Consider the following 14,112-nt stretch of genomic DNA (forward strand, 5'->3'; position numbering starts at 1 on the left):
CTTAACGGGGGTCCCTTCACCCCCAAATACTCCGTACATCGCGTTCTCTTCCGCATTGGGGCAGGGCTAACCGCCGCAGCCCTGCCTCCCGTGCGTCTATCAGACGCATACCTCCGCCTCTCCCCCGCCCCTCTCAGTCTTCCTTCACTGAGAGGGGCAGGGGAGAGGTGGCGATGCGCGTCTGATAGACGCGCTGAGAGGCAGGGCTGCAGCCGTTAGCCCTGCCTTCAGGAAGAGCAAAATTTATGCCCAATTTGGTCGTTGATTTTGCAGGGGGGGTTTGGGGGTGAAGGGACCCCCGTTTAGCCGTGGGATAGCGGAGTTTTAGCAGGGGCCCACGTGCCCCTGCTAACTATGAGCTCTGAAGCAAGAATTATTCTCACTTCAGTCTCTTTAAAGGGAACCTGAAGCAAGGAAAATTATTTAAAATAAACACGACGTAGCTGCAAATGAATATTACATACTAACCTCACCGTCACTTCCTCTCAAAGGCTCACCATTTTCTTTTTAGTGATCCCTTCCATATCTGACAATATTTTTTTTCAGAACTGAAATATACCAGTTGCTGTCAGTTATATATCAGCAGTTGTCAGTTACAACCGAATGTGCAAGGTAATGTCCATGTTTTCCTATAGCTCAAGTGGGTGAGATTACAGTTTAACAGTGTGCTGACCAGGAAGCGGTTATGGGGTAATGGCCATTTTCAAAATGGAGGATGGAGAAATCATCGATCACAGTGGGAAACCAGGACGCAGGAGAGGAGAAAGTGATTGCGTAGACTACATAGGAGGTAAGTATGACCTGTGTATGGTTATTTTGACTTTTTATTTTCAGTTCCAGTTCTCTTTAAGAATGGATTCAGGTTAACAAACCTACAGTCCCTATCTCGTTTGTTTACCGGGGACTACCTGTAGTTTTTGTCTGGAGGTCAGGTTTAAAGTGTACCAGAGCTCACCAAAAAAAAAAATTACATTTAAACATACCTGGGGGCTTCCTCCAGCTCCATCTGCTCAGATCGCTCCCACGCCGCTGTCCTACGATCTCTGCAGCTCCGGTACCGAGTCCCTGCACTTCTGTCAGTCAAAGCCAGTCTATGCAGGAGAAATGCGCTCTCTGCGTATCTCTCCAGCAACTGCTGGAGGGCACACTTCTCTTACGCTAGACTGGCTCCGACAGACGGAAGTGACAGGACCCGGTACCAGAGCTGCAGACATTGGAGGATGGTGGCGTGGGAGCGATTCGAGCGGATGGGGATGGAGGAAGCCCCATGTTTACCTAAATCTTTTGCTTTTATTGAGCTCTGGTTTCCTTTAAGCTAGGTTTCAAAACCCATGGCTTTGATAGTGAAAGGTTTCACATAAAAAAAATATATGCATTACATTAAGGACCACCATCGCAAAAAAAAAAAAAAAATGTAGACTTCAACCTATTCCTAACAGCACAGCTCTGGCCCTTAACCCATTCGCGTTCCGTCGTTTTCACTTGAGAAATGTTCACCTCCCATTCATTAGCCTATAACTATCACTACTTATCACAATGAGCTGATCTATATCTTTTTTCTCCACCAATTAGGCTTTCTTTGGGGGTACATTTTGCTAAGAGCCACTTTACTGTAAATGCATTTTAACAAGAAGAATAAGAAAAAAAACGGAAAAAAATCATTATTTCTCAGTTTTCAGCCATTATAGTTTTAAAATAATACATGCCTCCATAATTAAAACTCACGTATTGTATTTGCCCATATGTCCCGGTTATTACACCGTTAAAATTATGTCCCTATCACAATGTATGGCGACGATATTTTATTTGGAAATAAAGGTGCATTTTTTCCGTTTTGCATCTATCACTATTTACAAGTTTAAAATAAAAAAAATATAGAAATATTTCATCTTTACATTGATATTTAAAAAGTTTAGACCCTTTAGGTAAATATTTACACTTTTTTTTTCCACTAACCCTCCAGGACAGGTATACATCGAGACTTGGCCCCTCCCAGGAAACAGGAAACATCCACAAGCCTCTCTATAAATAAAAAAATCCGTCAGGTGATCGGCAGTATGGATGTTTCCTGTTCCAGGGACAGGTCTCTCTATACCTGCGCTGCATGTCCTGGAGAGCCTGGGTGGCTAAGGGCTGTTGGCGTGGCGGAACCTGGAGGACAACTAGCTGTGGTGAAGTTGGGGGGTGTCCGCTTACCTCTCTGAAGAGCATTGTGGTGTTATCGGGGGAGAGAGGGCCGCGAATGGAGTTCTTGGATATGGCAGGCGCCGCCGGCTGGACTGACGAACAGGCACGCTGCGGGAGTAGGCGGAGGCTGAAGCGGGCGCAGCGTGCCAGACGCTAAGATGGCGGACGGTGCACTTCCGCTTCCGCGTGTCGTCATTTCCGCCCGCCGGAATTAAGAACCTGCGGCGTTCCTCGCGTCTCTGCACTCGTGCAGGACGCAGTATGGAGGCACAGTCAGCACCAGTATCCGGAGCGAGTCAGGCGGCTCCTGAGGAGGATCTGAGACAGGAATCAAGGGATTCCAGCAAGGTATTGGTCACAAACAAACGGTGGTTTATGTGATGCCTATGCTACTATGCTGCAGAGATATTTAATGCTGACTGCTGCTAGAGGAACTTTGTATTAGTGATAATCTGATGGTTAAAGATTGTATCACTTAGTATGCTGATATTTTTTGTTGCTAAAACCCAGGTGATGAGTTGTTTAGTGACAGTGGTTTTTTGGGGTTTTTGTGTATTGTTGCAGGCAACTCCAGCTTCAGGCTCAGGTTCAGCTCCAGCATCAACAGAAGCATCAGAACCTGTTAGGCCTAAAAAACGCTGTCCCTCTTGCAATATAAAACTGCCAGTGTCTTGGAAGAAATTACTATGTCAACAATGTGCAACTAGAGTATTGAACGAAGAATCTGCAGTAGCTTATAAAGATTTCCTTAGGATGGTGCGCAAGGAAATGTCTGATTCCATGAAAGTTTTTAGGGAATCAATGTCGGCTCAAACTGTGGTTAATCAACCTCCAATTGTTATTACACAAGTACCGAGTGGTTCTGGAACTATGTTCCCAGCCACCTCAGGGGCACAAACAATATTTCAACCTATAAATATTGATCAAGCGGCCTCAAGTATAAACTTACAACCACCAGTTATGCCTGTGGAACAGCCGGGGGCAGTCTCTGCCATTCCCATTGATACACCGGTAGAGGGGCAGATACCAGGGGCAGAGTCTGGTCATAAAAAGGCTAGAACTAAAACAGATCGCCCGGTGCTATCTGATTCTGAACCAGAAGAATATTCAGAGGACATTTCTGAATGTGATTCAGAGGATGAGGTATCAGAAAAAGATCAGGATAAGCCGTCAAAATTCAGATTCTCGGCTAATGAAACGGATGAGCTTTTAAAAGCTATTTATGATTCATTAGGTCTGAAACAAGATTCCCCAGCGTCCATGTCTGCACACGATGCTTTATACGCAGGTATGGAAGGTTTAAAGCCCATGGTCTTTCCTGTTCATCCATCTACAAAACAATTAATTGATAGTCAATGGAAGAACCCAGATAGAAAAGTTTTTCTATCCAGGGGTTTCAAAAGAAGATTTCCCTTTGCTGAGGAGGATTGCAAACAATGGGATAAATGTCCCAAATTGGATGCAGCCTTCTCACAAGTTCATAAGGAAAATGAACTATCTTTTGAGGATCTAGGATTCCTAAAAGATCAGTCAGATAAAAAAGCGGAATTCGCGTTAAAAAAGACGTGGTCGGCAATTTGTGCGAATTTTCGTCCAGCTGCCGCAACCACTTGCGTAGGTCGTACATTAGATATGTGGATGCATCAGATAATGCATCATATTAAAAGGGGATCTAGTAAAGAAACTATTCTTAATTCTTTCACAGTAATGTTTAAAGCTATAAACTTTATAATTGATGCAGCAACGGAGTCAATTCGTTTAACCGCTAGGGCTGCAGCTTTATCTAATGTAGCCAGACGGAATATCTGGATTAAAACCTGGGAAGGTAGTAACATATCTAAAAGTAAATTATGTACCATTCCCTTTTCAGGGGATTTGTTATTTGGGCATCAACTAGACGAAATACTAGAAAGATCCTCAGATAAGAAGAAGGGATTTCCTAAGAAAACCCAATTCAGACCAGGGAAAAGGTTTTTTCGGAAAAACCGTCAAGGCAATAAGCCCAGGCCACAAAACAAACGTAAGTCCTGGTCTTTTTCAAGGGAACAGAACAGACCAAACGCCTTGTTTGGAAGTTCAGACCCTTCAACAAAAAAACAGCAGTGACAACGAACTGGCTGTGGGGGGAAGGCTGGCCCTATTTTACCCACAGTGGCAAAGGTTTACAACCAGCCCGTTTATCCTCAGTCTAATACAGTCAGGGTATCACATTGTGTTCCATCAAAAACCTCTGACAAGATTTATAGTGACAAAACGATTTCAGGCAGTGGAAGAACAGATGGCTATAAGTTCTATTCTACAAGATATGATTCTAAGGAAGGTAGTCACTTTGGTTCCAATCCGGGAGCAGGGGAGAGGTTTTTACTCAAGGATTTTCCTAGTGAAAAAACCGTCGGGGAATTACCGTCTCATATTAAATCTCAAACCTTTAAATCCATTCATAAAGCATCAGAGTTTCAGGATGGAGTCAATTTTTTCTCTCAGGAACCTTCTGACAGCCAATTGTTTTATGTTAAGCATAGACCTCAAGGACGCATACTGGCATGTCCCGATCGAGGAGAAATCTCAAAGATTTCTCAGGTTCGCAGTGAAGGAATCCTCAGGGATAACCCATTATCAATTCCGTTGCCTCCCTTTTGGCATAAAATCCGCTCCGAGGATTTTTACCAAAGTGATTGCCGAGATAGTAGCAGATCTCCACAGGAAAGGGATCATGATTGTCCCTTACCTGGACGATCTGTTGATATTTGCAGAATCAAAACAAATACTGTTATCTCAAAGAGAGATTGTGGTGCAAACTCTCCAGCAGGCGGGATGGATCATAAGTCTGGAGAAATCACAGATGGATCCCACACAGAAGATACTGTTTTTGGGATTTTTAATAGACTCAATTCACCAAAAGATGTTTCTACCAGAATTGAAAGTTTTGAAAATAATACAGCAAATCCAGAATTTCAGACAACTAGAAAGTATATCAATCCGAGATGCCATGAGATTACTGGGACTGCTAAATTCAGCAGCTCCAGCAGTCCAGTGGGCAATGAAGCATGTTCGAGTATTACAGGCATGGATCCTGAAGAACTGGAACAAGTCAATCCAGTCTTTGGATCTCTCAATACTAATACCGGAATCGGTAAAGGAAGACTTACGGTGGTGGATGAATCCTTGCACACTTACCCAGGGAAAGTCTTGGAGTTTTCCAACTCAAATAATCTTAACTACAGACGCAAGCATGTCAGGTTGGGGGGCTCATGTTCAGGACTTCAGAGTGCAGGGTCTCTGGCAAAGTCATATGCAAGGTCAGTCTTCAAACTACAGAGAATTGATGGCCGTGAAATTAGCTCTAATAGCAACACAGCACATAGTGGCAGCAAAACATCTGCAAGTAAGAACAGACAACTCCACAGTAGTAGCGTACATAAATCGCCAAGGTGGAACAAAGTCGCAGAAATTGATGAATCTTTCACTAGAGATATTGGACTTAGCAGAGCAAAATCTTTTGTCACTTACAGCAATACATCTGAAAGGATCATTGAATACACTAGCAGATCTGCTCAGTCGCAAACAGTTGTCGAACATGGAATGGGAATTAAACCAGGAGGTTTATCGATGGATAACAACAATCTGGGGCAGTCCAAGCATAGATTTGTTTGCCAACAGGGACAATACCAAATGTCATCAGTTCTATTCCCTGAATACCAGAGACAATCCAACAGCGATAGATGCCTTGGCACAGACATGGGATTTCGAACTGGCGTTTGCCTTTCCACCACTGAATCTTCTACCGTTAGTACTGAAAAAGGTAGCAATATCCAAAGTAACATTGATTTTGATTGCACCAAATTGGCCGAGAAGATCATGGTATCCCATGCTTCTCAAGTTGAAAATAGCGGAACCAGTACTACTTCCGTTTCTAGACAATTTAGTGTCAATTCGGGGGCGAGTTGTTCCACAACTAAACAAATGGAAATTAACAGCTTGGCTACTGAGGAATTAATTCTGAAGAGTTATGGACTATCAAATAAAGTAATAGACACTCTGATTAAAAGTCGTAAGAAGAATACAAGAGCAATATACATGAAATATTGGAAAACCTTTAATCTGTGGAAAGAACAGACAGGGTTTAAAGCAAATGAAATTGCTACCGTACTTGAATTTTTACAAAGTGGCGTAGATAAAAAATTGGCCTTAAGTACTATTAAGGTCCAGATATCAGCACTTTCAGTTTTTTTGGACAAGCAATTAGCGGTGCATCCGTTAATCGCTCGGTTCATCAGGTCAGTAGAAAGGAACAGACCTATTCGGGTTAAGCCATTTCCAAAATGGGACTTATCAGTGGTATTAAAGGCCTTGACCAAACCTTCGTTTCAGTTTTCACCTGATATGGATTTACGGTTATTAACGTTTAAAACTATTTTTTTGGTAGCAATTACATCTGCAAGGAGAGTAAGCGAGTTGGAAGCTTTATCTTGTAGAGAACCTTACTGTATTTTTTATGACGACAGAGTAGTATTAAGAACTAGCGCAGAGTTTATTCCGAAGGTAGGAGACATTTTTTATCGTTCTCAAGAGATTGTGTTACCAAGCTTCTACCCGATGCCGTCAAATGACAAGGAGGAAGAACGACATCATTTAGACGTAAGACAAATGCTGTTAAATTATCTACAAAGAATTCAAAGTATAAGGAAGACGGAAGCTCTATTTGTAAATTTTACTGGGAAATTGATAGGTCAGAGGGCTTCAAAGAGAACAATAGCGAATTGGATAAAGTTATGTATTTTGGAAGCGTACAAGGTTATGGAGGCCACGCCTCCTAAAGATCTTAAAGCGCATTCTACCAGGGGGACAGCGACAACTTGGGCCTTCAGAGCTGGTGCTTCCCCGGTGGAAATCTGTGAAGCAGCAACGTGGAAGAATTTGGGGACGTTCATGCGGCACTACAGATTGGATCATATATCGTCATCGGACCAGGACTTCGGTAGAAAGGTCCTGCAGGCGGTCAGCCCACCCTAAGGTTAGTTTCTTGGTCATCATCTCGATGTATACCTGTCCTGGAGGGTTAGTGGAAAAAACTAAACATTAGCTTACCTGGTAATTTTATTTTAGGTAACCCTCCAGGACAGGTGGGGTAACCCGCCCATATAACATATAATTATAACTGTGTATATGTTTACTCTAAACATTGGTATATATATATATATTTACATGGTATAAATAGTTAGGTGTCAGGTAGTTTAGACCCGTCTGGTTATTTTTCTTGCATAATACTGCCGATCACCTGACGGATTTTTTTATTTATAGAGAGGCTTGTGGATGTTTCCTGTTTCCTGGGAGGGGCCAAGTCTCGATGTATACCTGTCCTGGAGGGTTACCTAAAATAAAATTACCAGGTAAGCTAATGTTTAGTTTTATTGTAATGTTTTTTTAATATATTAAACATTTTATTTGGGTAGTTTTGGGAGGGTGGGATGTAAACAATAGGTTTATAATGTAAATGTGTGTTGATTTTTATTTTTTGTTAGTTGTAGTATTACTTTTTGGCCACAAGATGGCGGCCATGAGTTTGTTTACATGACGTCACTCTAAGCGTAACATACGTTTAGAGAGACGCATGGGGGAGGTAACAGCGAGAAAAGGCGCAGCTTCCGAGAGAAGCTGTCGCTTTTTCAGCAGGGGAGAGGAATCAGTGATCGGGCACCATAGCCCGATTCACTGATTGCCTGGCCACCGAACCCGCGGGCCGGGAGTGCGCGTACACGCGCGCAATTGTCCGCGGGAGCACGCATGGTTCCTGGACGTAGTTTCTACGTCCAGAAAATAAAATAGGTTAAGGACCAGAGCCTTTAATTTTTTTCTACAGTATAATCTCGTTATAATAAACTGATATACCGGTAGTAAACATTTGGTTATAGTAAACTACCGCTCCGGGTCCCAGACAATCTCCATTATAAGTCTATGGGACCAACGCCTGGTATAGTAAACGCATAAAACTTCTGTTCTAGCAATCATGTTTTTTGGACCCCACGTGACGCCGTCTCTGGATATAGTACAGTGGGAGGTGCATGCGTCATGTCAGTGTGAAACCCATGGTCGGCTGCTCTGTTCAGGCTGGTTGCAGGCTAGTTGATGCCTGATAACATTTGTAAAATCAGAATGAAATGGCATCAGCGCTGGATGTACAGTACTGTACATATATGCAGTCTGGGGAAAATCAGGAATAATGTGGATGTAAAGAGGATGCAGCGTTACTACTTCCACTTTGCAATAACCAATAAAAAGTATCGCCACACCCAATTATTACAATAAGCTTCCCCCAACATCCCTTCAGAGTGTAGATTTTCTCAAGTTGTCATGCGTTCTCTAACGGCCAGTCTATCAACGATTCATACTCTGAGGCCTTGTTCACAATTTAAGTCGCAAGCGCTGACGATTTATAGGTTGTTTTTTTTAGCGCTTTTACAAGGGCTTTCTGAGCGATTTTTGCTTAGAAAAGTGCTTTTATAAGCGCTTTTGCGGAGCAATTTTTTTTTCACTTCCTGACATCAGGAAGTGAACTCTCTGTACCGGAAATGAATACAACGTATTTATTCATAAAAACGCTCAGGAAATTGCAATTCAAATTGCCTTTTCAAATTCCCTTTGCTTTGTATTGAATCACAAACACTCAGAAAATGGTGCATGAGCCACGTTTGCAATTCAATAGAAAGCGCACCACTCATGTGAGAACACTTACATAGAACAATGTTGCACTAGCGCTTTTAAAATCACCAGTGCTTAAAAAGGGCGAAAACGCTCTTAGTGTGAACAAGCCCCTATTCCCCCCCCCATTTGAACAAACACTAGTTATTCAGCGGTCTCATTATGTCACTTTGTATGTTTACAAAATGTATTATTTGCACGTATTGTGTATGTTTTGTATATGGCTTACGTAAATACAATGTTTACCGTTTCTCTCTTAAAAATTCAATAAAAAAAAAAAAAAAAAAAAAGATTGAAAGCAAAAAAAAAAAAAAAGTATCGGCACAGCCCTCCCACAGGATTGTATGGACTCCCTGATATATTTTCCCTTGTTAGCGAGGACGCACCTGGTAACGTGTGGAGTGCAGTACAGGCTACTTTCAGTAGTGTAGTGTAGATCACAGCAAACACTGTGGAGAGGAGGAGTGTTAAGTCCTGCCCGTGGATGTATCAAAGTCAGTCTCATCACAGATAGGAATAGCTTATCACAATTGGCTGCATTTTGAAGAGGCTTCATAATTGGCTCAATTGTGAGCAGAAAATTTTGTACGCGCCCAGAGGTATCAGAGCCACTCACTATTCAGTGACGACTGCAATTTTTAAGAAGCTCTGGATACTATACCAGCAAATTGTCCAGCCTGGCTATGCAGCCCTGAAGTATACTTAACCATGTAATGACAGTCCACCAAATATGCGAGTGCTTGTACTGTACAATGGGAGGACAGAGTTGCTCCTTTGCAGCAGAGAATGTACCAGGGCATGCTGGGCCATTTCTCGGTCAATTGCTGATACAGTAAACTTCTGATATAGTGAACCACTTTTCTTGTCCCTATAACGAGATTATAGTGTATTTTTACACTGATTATTGTGATTGTCAAACGCACACCTTTTCCTATCTCTACAATAAGTAGTAAAAAATACAGGGATTCTGAGATTTTCTTTATTCTTTCCAAAAACAACTCCCTCAAAAGTACAGTAAAGATGCTGCAAGTTTAACCCTCCCCCCTCTCAGGTGTGCTAATTACCTGGATGCATTCCGAATAAAACCTATTCGGAATTCATCCATTGCTCATCCTTGGAAACATACTACCTGCCTCTGCATGCCATACATTGGAAGGAAGTGGAGCACAGTACAGGGACACAGCCACATTCAAAGCAGAGTCGCTGCTTAGCTAGCCTGTACACTGGAGGGAGCGGAGCCTAGGAACTATGGAGGAAGGGAGCAGATGAGACAAGCAAAAATAACAGCTATAGCAGCAGCGCTCAGACAAAGCCCAAATGACTATAAACCAGTGTAATTCAGCCGACAGCAGTAGCTGGCAGCCGAACTATGTATTACCCCGGAGTCCATGGCGGCCTGAAGGTGGAATAGTAGTTGATGCTGCCGGGGCTTTTTGCAGGAGCAGGGTGAGCAGTTTTTCAGCTTTACTCTGCGCCCAAAGTTCCCGGCACCTTAATTACATGTATAAGGGAGCAGAGGGAAACAAAAGGAGGCGAGCCCAGGAACCACTAGACGACAAGGACATAGGGAGTTTCTCTCAACCTTCGTTCTTGAGCTTACAGTCTAATCCCTGCAATTAGTAGGGTACAGACTAACCAGCAAGCTCATGGTGAACCAGAACTCACTGGAGTGTGTGAGGGGCTACAATGGTCCTAAAAGCCCCTTTACTAAAATAGTACTGCACTGATGAGGATCAAACTCAAACTTTTGTTTCCCTGCAATTAGACAGTCTAATCCTAGGAATTTACAGTGTAGTCCCTGCCGCACATTACTGACCTCAGAAACGTGGCTCGGGGGGCGATTTATACTTTGTGTGCCCCTAGGCCAATTATGTCGTGGTTCTCCTTTCATGCTCCCCTCCTGTTCCGTGTCTATCATCCATGTATGCAGCCCCTCTCTTTCATGAGCAGCCACCTTGGGCGTCAGCTTCCAACTTCATGAGTTGCTCCCGGTTTTCAGCCTCCTCCAAATGTAGCAGCCCCTCTTTCATGTTCAAGTGCCTCCCCCCCCCCCCCCTTAGGCTGCAGCCTTTCCATAAACCCATCCCTGGTCCTCCAAACCCAGGTGCATCGTATGGTCAAGAGCATCTAATGGTAAGAAAAATATGGTAGATATAGTAATAGACTGAAGCCTCTCCTGATGGCTGATGACTTTCAAATATTGACGCATTTAGATGCCTGTGGGAACTGGCTTTAAAGAAGTTGGTGAAATCAGTAATTCCTTTTTTACGTACCAGGGGCTTCTTCCAGCTCATAGAAGGGTCTGTGTCCCTAACTGCTGCTGCGGTCTTCTGCGACGCCCCGCTGTCAGCCTGGAAACCCCCATCAGGGCATGCACAGAGATCCACTGCAGGCTACAGCAGGGCCCGGAGAAGACTGCAGCTGCAGTGAGGGTCTCAAATAATTCTAGTGACTGGAATAAGCCACAGATAAGTAAAAAAGCAAATACTGATTTCACCTTGGAACTCCTTTAAAGTCTTTCGGTACACCAAATATTATGCACTAAAAAGCTGCTTGGCTAGTGCTTTTGTATGTTTAAAGAGGAACTTCAGCCTAAACAAACATACATTAGTTATGTTAATTAAAATAGATAGGTAATGTAATCTCTTACCCACCCTGTTTTAAAAGAACAGGCAAAAGTTTCATTTCATGAGGGCAGCCATCTTTTTGGTTGAAAGGAGGTGACGGAGCATGAGACACAGTTCTAGCTGTCCTGTGTGCTGATCACCCCTCCCAGTTCCTAGGCAACGTGAACAACATTGGAAATCCCATCATGCTTTGCACAGCATCAAGGAAAAAAAAGCCCGGGAAGTTTTCTTTGATGGGTGGAGCTTAGCTAAAAAAAATGCAGCTAAAAATGAAGCTTTGGTAAGAAAAAACAAAGTTCTGATGCTGTGAAACTGTTAAACACCAAGCCTTTTCAGTTCTGCCGAGTGGATTTTTAGTCCGGAGGTTCACTGTAAGGAGAATGATGCTTACAAAGATAAATGAGAGTATGGAGGAATGTATTCACCCTTTAGGCCCTGTTCACAGTGGTCAGTTGCATTGCAAACCAATCTGCATGTTAAAGCGGACCCAAACCAAACATTTTTTAATTCAAAATATTTAGTTGCACCACTCTGACATATACGAAGATAAATAAACACTCCTTCAAGCCTATGAGCATTTCAGTGCATACTTTTCACCCTTCTCTTCTCATAACTAGGGTTATACAGGTGGCAGCCATTAGCAATTCCTCCTTTGCCGGACACCACCTACTCTACCAGTTTGCCGGATTCTGTCCCGGCAATATGAAAGGAAGGGAGGGGTTCCGCCAATAAATGTAAAATTCTATATTTGATCAGTGCGCTCCTCAATAGATATTCTAAATATTAATAAATCTTAATAAATCTCTGTCTGGTCGGATCGCTATTTTTCAATTGTGTGTATCACACTACGTACAAAATTTCTATTCTATGAAAACAGCGCTCAACAACCTACATATTAATACACAAGATTCCACATTTAAAAAGTCCACAACACCCTCAATAGGTGTGATCCACAGGTATCCAGTTAATAGTCCAACCAATAATTCTTCATATACAGTTCATAGCAGTAATGATATATTCTCACCGGAACAATAGGCCAACCACTAACGATTAGCAATCACGTTTTTGGACCATGCCAGCACACGAACTCCTCCACTGATATAGGACTCCTCAGATGTGTGTATACATGTCATATGAAAGAGAGACACAGCAATAGTGTGATACCGTTTACAGAGCATACACTATCCAGCACCACCAGTGCTCCCACTCCACTCACGGGTCACCCTAAAGTGCCTCCACCAGCTATGCACTCAAGCCTCTCACCAGACAATATGGCCGACCCTTCACAGACCAGCAGCTCTAGCTTGTTGTGGAGCTCCTAATGAGTCCAAGTGGCGAAACTAGTCGGGCGGCGCTGTAGGAGCCGGTCAGACGCTGGATCACCTCGAGGATTGTTTTATATGCGCATTTTAACTGGATGTTTGTAAGTGCACTTGCTCTTTTTAATATATTTTATTAAATGGAATTACGCTGTGGTACACCTGTTTGAGCCCTAGATCATTTCTTTGACACAAGAGAAAGTCATCACAACAAGCTAGAGCTGCTGGTCTGTGAAGGGTCGGCCATATTGTCTGGTGAGAGGCTTGAGTGCATAGCTGGTGGAGGCACTTTAGGATGACCCGTGAGTGGAGTGGGAGCACTGGTGGTGCTGGATAGTGTATGCTCTGTAAACGGTATCACACTATTGCTGTGTCTCTCTTTCATATGACATGTATACACACATCTGAGGAGTCCTATATCAGTGGAGGAGTTCGTGTGCTGGCATGGTCCAAAAACATGATTGCTAATCGTTAGTTGTTGGCCTATTGTTCCGGTGAGAATATATCATTACTGCTATGAACTGTATATGAAGAATTATTGGTTGGACTATTAACTGGATACCTGTGGATCACACCTATTGAGGGTATTGTGGACTTTTTAAATGTGGAATCTTGTGTATTAATATGTAGGTTGTTGAGCGCTGTTTCCATAGAATAGAAATAAATGTAAAATATTTTATATTTGTCATCATGCAGCTGAAAAAAGGCTGCTATTTATTATTATAATTTAGAAAATAGATTTTGTTTCTGAAATCTTTTATTTTTAATTTGGGTCCACTTTAACTCACTGCCCATACAATTCTATAGGCCTGTTCACAGTAACAGATTGTGATATTCTAACTCGCTGCATGCAGGCTTTGTATTTAAGTCTATGGCCAATCTTGATTGCAGTTCACAGTCATTATAACGTGTTAATTATGCAACTGACCACTGTGAACCTAGCCTAAGTGTCATTTAATGTTCTAAAACATGCAATTTATGTTGATGCTTTATAAAAACAGAATAAAAATAGTCCACTGAGAAAAAGTCCATATATAAAAATGATAATCATTAATTTATTTTACAGAGACACTTGCTGCTTCTCATGGCAACCATTTAGTTTTTTGAGCAGTATAAAGTAAAATTAGACCCTGTAGCAGCTACTTTTCTTTAGCAGCATTTATGCACATTGCATCATTATACTGTATATAAAGGCCTAATTTTACTTGTCCAATAAAAGCCAAATAAGAAAACAGATTACAGCTAAAATGGCTAATCAAAACCACACTACAAATTACATA

This window comes from Hyperolius riggenbachi, chromosome 7 (genome assembly GCF_040937935.1).
Source record: "Hyperolius riggenbachi isolate aHypRig1 chromosome 7, aHypRig1.pri, whole genome shotgun sequence".
NCBI classification, from domain to species: domain Eukaryota; kingdom Metazoa; phylum Chordata; class Amphibia; order Anura; family Hyperoliidae; genus Hyperolius; species Hyperolius riggenbachi.